This window comes from Lygodium microphyllum, chromosome 13, assembly GCF_053477565.2.
Source record: "Lygodium microphyllum isolate KBCC chromosome 13, Lygodium_microphyllum_v1.1.10, whole genome shotgun sequence".
Lineage (NCBI taxonomy): Eukaryota > Viridiplantae > Streptophyta > Polypodiopsida > Schizaeales > Lygodiaceae > Lygodium > Lygodium microphyllum.
Genome location: NC_141147.1, coordinates 15,923,072 through 15,934,277, shown reverse-complemented (window position 1 = coordinate 15,934,277; position 11,206 = coordinate 15,923,072).

Below are 11,206 nucleotides of genomic sequence, written 5' to 3'. Positions count from 1 at the left end.
TGTGGGATAGCAAGAGGTTCATTCAACATTGAGATGATTACATGCAAAGTGCTTCAATCTGAACTCTGGTTGCCAATCCTATTTAAGGATGTAGCTCACTTTGTAAAGCACTACAATGGGTACCAATAGAGAAAAGTCCCTTTCAATAAATATAAGATGGATTTAACTGCCATTGTAGCCTAGTGAGCCTTTGAAAAGTGGAGGCTAGACTTCATTTCCCTATCAAACTATTCACACATTACACACATGCAAAATACAATTGGGCTAAAGCTAGAGGCACTATAAAGAAAAATGTCCATACTAAGATGAAGTTTCCATGGAAATAGGTGATCTCAAGATTTGATTGCCCCATGGAATCAATGAGTGAACAAGTGAATAATTCATTGACAAAGTGATTGGATGCCCATTGTCAACCTTATTGATCATTCAGTTTAGAAGTTTTCACCTTAAGAAGTTTTCACCTTAATATCCTTTAGCAAAGGGATGGGCTAGGTCAATGAATAAGATGCTTATCATTCTATTGATGATGACAAACCCCTCCCCCCAAGGGGACTAGAATAATTTGCTGATTATAGCATTTTGGTCTTACCAAAGTAATTGTAAACTAGCTCCTATGCAAACTACATTTAGAATGGCTTATTGAACTAATGCAATTTTGTCCATGGAATTCCTTGTCCTTAGCTTAAGAATCATGATCTGTGAAGGATGGGATAGAAATGAATGGACCAAAAGATTTGTGCAAGTTGAAAAACTAAAAGACCAAATTCCTTGTTAGTCATGCAATGATAGTTGAGAAACCATGAAGAAAAGCTTGCTACAATAAGCATGTCTAGCATTAAAACTTTGATGTAGGATCTTGAGAGATCCATTATGGGAATTGTATGATACCACATGAGTGTAAGAAAGGAAAGTCTTTGAAGGGAGAGAAAACATTTTAGGAGGTAAATTTAGTGTATAAATTGGGATATTTTCACATGCTTTGTAGATGTAGGTGACGTCTTCTATGTTATTAAAAGTGGACTCCTCCTATGTAGGAGATCTCATACTCCTATGATCTATTATGGGATACAAACTAAAGATCAAGTTTTGCAACCTAGGATACTTCCATGTGCATGGTATTAACAATTTGGGAATGACGAGTTAGAGAATTTGTAGGGGGAGGACGTTAGATATTTTGATGGAAGTAGAAGTAAGAAATACTACCCTCTAAGCAACTCTTTGCATGAGAGAGTGGAGCAGAGTACAAGAAATCAATAAGCATGTGGATGAATAGAGAATATGCAAAATCAAAAACTTTGATTATTGCAAATGATTACAATAGATAGATGCCTTCCCAATTGTATGCTTTTGTTAGAAAGCTTTGATAGCACACAAGAAACAAAAGAGAGAAAATGTTATGTATACAACAAGGTGTCATTTAAGCTTCTAAAACAAGCCACAAATTCTTTCACTATATAGAGTGTTGCATGCATGCCTTTTTTAGAGCATGTAAACAAAATTGATCTTCACTGAACACATATTGGATAGGTTTATGAGCCTGATATGGTATTTAGTGTAATAGCCCTTTGGTTTGGGGGGGCATCCTCCCAAGGCCCCATGAGAGGGACTTTATTTTTCTTTACTTCTCCTCCCAATAAGTTTGTTGGAAAAGCCACACTATGAGAAATGCCCCAAATAAGAACTTAGTGTGGTAATGACTCTATATTATGCATCTAGCCAATTTGGTAATGTGTTGACTCCCTTCTTGGGTTTGCCTTAGGCTATTTGGAAATACTTAGCCACCATTTGGTGTTAAAACCAGGACCTACCAAGTAAATGTGCTACTCATAAATGCCTTATCATAATATGTGGAGCTTATTAAAATAGAGTTAGTGAGTACCTACTAGCTACTTGAGGGATGGAGCATTGATGCCCAACATTGAGTGCATGCGAGAAGCGAGCTTTTTGAGCGAGCTTTCGAGTGAGCTTCTCTGGGCAACCTCCATTTCTTATACCACATAGTCCACTTATTCCACCCCTTGATTTTTTTTTACCTTCCACAACAACTTCCTCCACCACCACTGCCATGGCCATTCCGCCATTGCTGCCACCACCACTGCCATGGCCATTCTGCCATTGCTGCCACCACCACCACCCTACCTCCACCACCACTACCACCATCTCTGCGGCCGCTGCCAATATTCCCATCTCCACCACCACTACCATTATCCCCACCACCTCCACTATTGCCACCACTACTTCACACACACACACACACACACATACACACACACACACACACACACACACACACACTCACTCACTCACTCACTCACTCACTCACTCACTCACTCACTCTCTCTCTCTCTCTCTCTCTCTCTCTCTCTCTCTCTCTCTCTCTCTCTCTCTCTCTCTATCTCTCTCTCTCTCTCTGTGTGTTTCTCTACGTGTATAATCTCTTTTTCTCTTTCTAGCACACTCGATCAAATAGCACTCCATCTCATGTAAACGATTTCTCTCTCTCTAGCACGTAACGTGGATTCATTCATGAGATCACCTCAAAAGAATGGAATATCACGGCCCACACCACTCTCTCTCTCTCTCTCTCTCATGAATTACTCCATGTATTTACTCTCTCTCTCTCTCAGTTTAGGGTTGCACATGCAATTTCTCCCTCTCACTCTATATTCTCTCTCTCTCTCCCTCTCACCTCTATACACACACATGTACATATATGTACGTATATAAATCTTAGTCACTCAATCACTCTCCGTGTTTATCTCCCTCCCTCTCTCAAATTCTCTCTCTCATGCATGCGATTAGTCCACATTGTATCATAATGCCTCACATCAGATTATGGCATGTGTTGTAACAAATGCTTCTCTTAAATCCTAAACATCTCTCTCTCTCTCTCTCTCTCTCTCTCTCTCTCTCTCTCTCTCTCTCTCATAATGTGAATGCTTGGGTAGCCACTTGGTGTTTTTAGAAATTTAATTTCGATGCATTGATAGCTCCTCTCCCAATATGATATAAGACAATTCATACAAGCAATCCAAATGTACATTTATATTGTGTTAACTCTGGGAAACATGTTTTTACTTGTCAAATTAAGAGAGACAAGTTCACCAAAGGCTTGCCATCCAAATGGATTCTATAACGGTGACTTCTCAACAAAATAAAATGTGGTTGTGCTAAGAGGTGGTGTTGGCATTGCAATGTTGGTCACTATATAGGTGGTGTTGGAAAAGTTCTACTTCCAAATACAATGTGCAAGTTTTCTTCAGTGAGTGTGGGTTGGTGTATAAACATGCTAGCATTTGCATCCATCCAAAACACTCGGAGGTACACATAGTATAGGTGCTTGCATGCCAAATATGCTTTTCCTTCTGTGACATGGTCTATGAAATCCTGACAATTACATGTTCAGATTCTTTGTAATGTGCACATCATAACACTCATGCATGACACTTGAGTTAGATGTCTCTAGTTTGAAAACCTCATGCTTCAAGGTCTTCACCATTGTGTGGCCCTTCACAGTTGTATCTAGAGCCAACACTAAGTCTATCCTTTTCCCTACAGCCTATGAAACATCTCTTCGATATCTACACGAGCCCTTGTTAACATCTACCTCTTGTGCCGCCTTTTGTAAAACAAACCCACCACTCTCCAACATGTGGATTTCTTGCACGGTCAAATTAGTGCCTCGTGCCACTAGCCATACTTGTGGAACCTTGGGCGATGCATGTTAAATGGAAGAACAAATGTTCCATGTATGGTCCACACTATCATTACAAAACCACATGAACTGGCGCCACATTCCATGTTGATTGCTAGCTTCTCCTCTTGAGCTAGACCACTCCATGATGCCCCAAAATGAAGGTGCATGCACCCCATGTGACGTATTTTTTATAGGTTTTTTGCATTTTCCCTCTATAGCTCCCAACCATCCTTCACATTGTACATGGCTGTGAGCTGGAATCCTTTTTATAGCCAAATGGTGTCATGAAGGACTGTCTCCACCACCATTTCCTCCAAACAATTTGGTGATATTGCCCTTGATTGGTCAGAAGGCAAAGGGTTCTCAAAGTTTAGTTTTCTTGTACCCTTTCTTCTAGGTATGTTTTCGATCACATACTCAAGCCTATGAGAGGCATTGACTTCCTTGGACCCCACTTTCCCATCAACCTTGTGTTTTCTTACTATAGTCACATTTTCCCCTTGAAAATCGAGACGTTTATGCAATTTAGTTCCTCTTGCCACCTCCTCAACCATCCTTACCGTTGCTTGAGGTGTGGGGCTAATTCCTTGTTGTAGTCGACTCAAAAGCTTCTCTGCACTAGGTCCTACACCATGGAACTTTCCACCGACGAATGCATGTCATTTTGTGCTCTGTAGTAGAGCATTGGCCAAATCACTGACACATGCATCGTACAAGCTGATAGATCCCTTGAATCCCTCCCTCGCCAACCAACTTGCATGCATTGGCTCTGCCAAGTTTGTGGTTGGCATATGAGCAATATCCTCCACCACTTGGACAAAAATATAGCATGGGAAGGTATGGAGCATGAGAAAACAAATGCACCACATGTCACATCCTACTATTACAAACTAGTCTTACCTCAACAAAGTGCCGCCTCCAACGTGGATATTTGATATGCCACCAACTAAGCCAATAATCCATTGCTGGTATATTGCAATCCGCAACTTTCCCTGAGGCCCACCAAGCCTGAATGAATCGATATTGTATTGTTGCATCATCTTCGATGATTGCACATCTCCACATGCGGCACAAGCGCTTATGCTCATCTTGAAAACTCTTGTGCACATACTATGATGTGTGTATTTGGAGACTTTGTTTCCAATGAAATAAGCAAGATCTCTCTCTTCCTTGCATTATGTTGTTTGGACCACCATTGAACATTGTGCGGATGGCCCTCCAATTGGCAGCTGCCTCGTCTGCCATGAATCCTTGAAAATCAGCGCTTGGGCGTCCACACTTTTCCATCACCTCATTCATCTTTGTCCAAAAAAGAGCTTATGCATCTGTATCCTCTTCTTTCATCTCACATATTGCCAGAGTCATCAACTCTTGTACATTATAGAAACACAAGAAAGGAATGGGAGAGTAAGGAAAACTATGTTGCTCAAGTTTGTGTTGTGACGATAGAATTAGGTAAGAGAAACTACCTTGGATCATACACATGTGCTGCCATGGTGGTCCAACCATTAATGCAATGCACGTGGTCAAAGCATACCCAACTATTTCGTAGGTCCCCAATGCCATTTCTTCGCATATAATTCACTAAGTCAACCCCTGAGGCTGGCCCAATTGTTGACATTTTGAATATAAAGCACCTACTATCATTGTCAATGGCTTGCCCATAAAATAGACTACCATGGAAAAATCTATATGCACAACGTTGCTTTAACTTTAGAAGACGATATTCCATTCCCTGATCACTCTCAGCACGTGTTGCACGGACCATGTGTTTGAACCTGCATGCACAAAATATCGATCTTCATATGCATGGCCTTTTAAAGATATTTTGAAATGTGTTGTGAATGGAATAATATGTTACATGTTCCTCTAAATGAGTGGTTGGAGTTCCTCGAGCATTGTCGAGAGTTCAATGTCGGACATGGGGACACCTTGCTTACGAACCAAGGCACCTATCACTAGCCGTCTAGCCATAGTCATTTGTAGGTGTCGAGGTCCAACTGCACTAAAGTCTCTTACCATTTCCTCTATGGTCTTTCGCACCTTTTTGACATTAGCTCTACATGTGCCTCTTTGCACTTCATGGTTATGTGTGCCTTGATGAATAAATAATCTTGATATTGGCCTTGCGGACATCACATAATATACTACACACTCACACTTGGAGAGCATGATGGGGGGGTTCTTACAATAGAAGCATCCAAGGCTTCCAAGACCAACAACAGACATTCCAATAGTCGGTATGGTGGTACTGTGTTTACCTACATGGCATGCATTTGGACTTGATTAGTGTGATTTACTTGCGATAGGGTACTAGAACCATGTCATGTGGCTTTGCAATAACTTTAATGATAGTGGAGTGAATGAATAATCTTGCACCTGTCCATGCCACCTTGTTTGGGGAGCTAAAAATCGACCTGCCAATACAATCTCTATTGGGATACTCTAGCTCTCCAATATATTTGCTTCGGCAAACATTACTGAGGAATGCCATTGATGTTGACGTGGGCTTTGTCCAGCAATGGCCATCGTACTTTTGCTCCATACCCTCCATTGGACACATATTGTCTGCTACTGGTGGAAGCTCGTACGCCACAATGCCATCATAGAAAATTGGAATCTCCTCCACTCTCTCTATACTGCTCATATTCTAAAGCAAATGACATAAGACTCGGTGCCGGCCCCCCGAAGACATTATGTACTCAACCACACTTACAACATAAGATTGCTGCATCCCCTCCTCTTCCACATCAAGTGTGATAGGGATGGTTTTGTTTTTCTCAATGTCCAAGGGGGGTGGTGAGGCTTCCATGGTGATTGTTGTTTGCTCAATACTACAAGGGCTCTGGGTGAGGTCTATGGTGGGGGAAGGCTGCAATGTAGGCCCATTTCCTTGTTCGACTAGATAGTCTTGTGAGACCAAGGTGCCCAGAACATATACATGGACAGTCTCATGGTCATTGTTACAATGGACCAGTGTGCTTTGTATTTGGCCATTTGCATGGGTGATAGCAAGAACATGGGAGCCATTGCCATTGCAAATGTCTTCATTCTTCAACATCAGGAACCGACTACTTGTGTAGTGCATAATAGGTTTGGCAGAGAGGGACGATACATATATGCGGACCTTGGTATTTGGTGTAGCACTAGATGTTGGATCCATTTCCAAAGCTATCTACACATGTATAAATACTCATGTTAGATATGGGTGTCATTGAAAGACTTAGTGTGGGGGTGTATGTCATATACAAGAGAGAGAGAGATGAGAGAGAGAGAGAGGGGGGGGGGAGGGAGATAGTGTACATGCATGTGTGTGCGTGCGAGTGCTATATATATAAAGTATTTGGCATGAGAGAGAGAGAGAGAGAGAGAGAGAGAGAGAGAGAGAGAGAGAGAGAGAGAGAGAGAGAGAGAGAGAGGAGAATATAAAGATTTGTGTGGAAGGGAGAGAGCAAAAGAGGGAGATAGAGAGAGAGTATGTGTGAGTGGATGTGGGTGCCGCAGAGAGAGAGAGAGAGAGAGAGAGAGAGAGAGAGAGAGAGAGAGAGAGAGAGAGAGAGAGAGAGAGAGAGAGAGAGAGAGAGAGAGAGAGAGCACCAAGAGGGAGCCTAGGAAAGAGATTGGGGGTGATGGATAGAGTGAGGGGGAGGAGGAGGAGGAGAGAGAGAGAGAGGGAGGGAGGGAGGAGTGTGCGTACCTGTGAAATTAAGAAAATCATCCACAACTTGAGGGAGAGGGAGGTGTTGTGTCATAGGGGGTGTGTGGCCTTATATAACCACTTTGACATAGTGGGATATTAAATGCATGTCAGAGAGAGAGAGATGTGAGAAAGGGGCAGTGCTAGTCATATTTTTCTACACCACAAATATTGGGCTGCTAACGATCCCTTCTTTAGCGACAAAATGATCCCAATCCACATGCACTCTCTCTCATCAACTGTCCTGGCCCATACGCACTTTCTATCTCATACCTTGGATCCTAAACCCAAATAATTAAGATAGATAATGTAGGCGGCCGACGACCCCTTTCTCAGTGGGCAGAATGATCCAAATCCACATGCACTTGCACTCTCTCTTCATTCCCTAAAATAAAAATCCCATACAACTAACGTATTAATGTACAATCATATTAACTGATTAATTAGTATTACTGTTACAATACATTGATGTATATGAAATGATTAATAGTAATATATAAATTAATAAACAAGTTAAGTAATATTAATTTACCAATGGTTCACTTCATACTAATTGATTACTATAGTAGCTAATTAATTAATTAGTTAGTTGATATACATGAATTATAAAACAAGTTGATTATTATGAATGATAAAATTAATTAATAATTTAATTGATATAATTTGACTGATACACTAAATATCTAATTAATGAACTAACAGATACCATCTTATTAAATATTATTTGATTTATATTAAATCTATACAAGTTTAATTAATAGTTTTATATTAATTAATTAAGTAATCAATATTTATAATTACTAAGTAATTATGTGATAAAATTATTTAATATTTTTAAATAAAATAAATATATAATATTACAATTAGCAATTACTACTTAAATAAAAGATATTTATTGGTTATTAAAAACTAAATTATAACTAATTCAAGATATTTAAGTAATTCATAACTAATTAATAAATAATCAATTATTATTTATTTGTTATTAATTTTAATAAATTATTTATTAATTTTAAGTAATTAGTTATTGGTCATTACTAATTATTTTTTAGCTCATAGTTATTAATTTTAAACAAATAATTATTAATTTCAACTAATTGATCAATATATAATTTTATTGGCTAAGTAATTAATTAATATTTAATATATAAATTAGTTACTTATTAATTATTAATATTAAGTAATTAATTATTTAACTATGTAACTAATTTAAAATATAATGTTATTTGTTAATTAATAAGTAATCTCTTAGGCTCCTTGGAAACTAGTGGCTTTTATGCACACTCGAAGGTTACATTTAATATCCACTTGTTAAGCACGCTAGGCTGAGGATCTACCTTTTGAACAGTCGTGTTTGGTTTCTTGATGTCAATCGTGAGGGGCTCAATCACTCCAATATTATTGACTAGAGACTCGGATTTTCATTTAGATTTCCTCCTGCGCTTCTTTGCTTTTGATACGACATGGTCTTCAACTGATAGAGATGGTTTAGCAAGGGGTTTTGGTACCCAATCCATCGATTACTTGTGTAATACCCTTGAGCACGTAGCAACACTTTGGATATCCATCACGGTATTGTATTGGCTCTCCATCGATAACTTCGTCTATAAGGTTAATTGGTTAAATGGTTACTTAATTAGTTACTTGGTTTTTAATTAGATAATTAATTATGAAGCAGCTAATTAGTTGCTTAATTAATTACTTAATTATTAAATAATTAAATTTAAAAATTTATTACTTAATGAATTACTTTTAAAAACTATTACTTAATTTTTGTTAATTACTTAATTAATCAATAATAAATTAACTAATTTATTAATAGATAGTTAATTAGCTCATAGTTAATTAATTATTTTATTAATATCTCAATTAGAAAAAAATCAAATAACACTTTTTGATTTTTTAGTTAACATGTTAAAATAAGATATTAATCAATTTATTAATAGTTAATTAATTAGTTTATAATTAATTATTATTTTACTTAATTATTAATCATTATTGATTAGTTAGTTAATTAATTTTTTAATTTAGAAAAAATTAAATTACATTTTTAACTTTTTTTTGTCTTTATATGAGCGAGAGAGATTCTCCCCCACTTAGAGAGAGAGCGCGCACGGACAGACGTCGGCAGGGACGGAAAAAGTTTCTTTAGGCGGGCAGATGCAAGTAAGCGCCAGAAACTTTCCCCTCATCCACTTCCCCCAACCAACCCACAAACCTGCTAGAAAGGGGGCGCCTGCGCCCCCTTAACCAATCCACAAGTCCCCTTGCCCCCCTTCCCCTAAACAAATCCCCTCCGATGTCATCGGGCGGGTGTCACTTCAAGGCGCACGACCAAGGCATAAACCTTGGCATACTTGGCAACGAGCTACGAAGGCTTCATTGGCGCCATTGGCTGCGTGTGAGGAGCCCTTACTAGCTTGTAGAAAAATCTTCCAAGAAGGTCACCCATCCCTGTATTGTCGTTACCCAAGTGCACTTAACTGCCAAGTGACTATCTACTAGGCTAGTTCTTTTTGTTATTCTATATTACAAACATAGTTTTAATAAGCTAGTCTTGGGAGGGTTTCCCAAGTCTTTTTTCCATGAACTTGTATATAATACCTCATTAATAATAACAATTATTTTCATAAGTGAGCAAGTTTCATAATTAGAGCTAATTTTTAAAAATGTGCAACATAAATTAAAGTTCTTTGGAATGTATATGCACATTAATTATTAAAATAAACTAAGTAATGGGGACCCATTCCTTGCGAGAGTAACTTTTTCCCCAATTAGATTTGTGGGTTTTCTTTGCTTAATAAGGGGCTACCGACGACCCCTTTTTGGCAAAAAAACAAACCACAAATATGAGAATATATAGCATGGGGAGAATAGGGACAAATAGGGTATGAGCTTTCTTCGCCTAATAAGGGGTTGCTGGCGATCCCTTTTTGGCAAGAAAACAAACCACATATCTGAGAATATACAGCATGGGGAGAATAGGGACCAATAGGGTACATGTCTTTTTTTCTATTCTCCCCACGTTGTATATTCTCGAATTTGTGGTTAGTTTTTTTGCCAAAAAGGGGTTGCCATCAGCCCCTTAATGGGCGAAATAAAAACCACAAATCTAGTTGAGCGAGGGAAGCGAGAGTAACAAAGTGATGGGGGAAGAGAGAGTAACAAAGTGATGGGAGATTGATAAGAGAGAGAGAGACAACATGAATAAAGCAATGTTTGAACGAGTATGTTTTTAAAGCAATAAAGCGATGTTTAAATGAGTGTGTATAAGCTTCTACTTTGTATGACTATCTCATATGATGCTTCTAGGAGATCTACTGTTTAAAAAATTATATCTCTCTCTTTCACTTGTAAAGTTAATTAGATAAATATTTGTTAATTAGTTGAGATAATGGGGGGAGAAAGAAAGGGTGAGAGAGAGAGGGTACGTGATGTGTGTAATTTTTTCTTGCCAGAAAGGGCTCGATGGCAGCCCCTTATTGGGCGAAACATTTTATGGCGGCCCATTCCTTGCGAGAGTAACTTTTCACCCAATTGGATTTCTAGGTTTTCTTCGCCTTATAAGGAGCTACGAGCGATCCCTTTTTGGTGAAAAAATAAACCACAAATACGAGAATAGGGACCACTAGGGTACATGTTTTTTTTTTCACCCAAGAGTGGAAAAAAACCCATACCCTATTGGTCCCTATTCTCCCCATGTTGTATATTATCAGATTCATGGTTTTTTTTTTCGCCAAAAAGGGGTTGCTAGCAGCCCCTTAATGGGCGAAAAAAAAACCACAAATCTAATTGGGCAAGGGAAGAGAGAG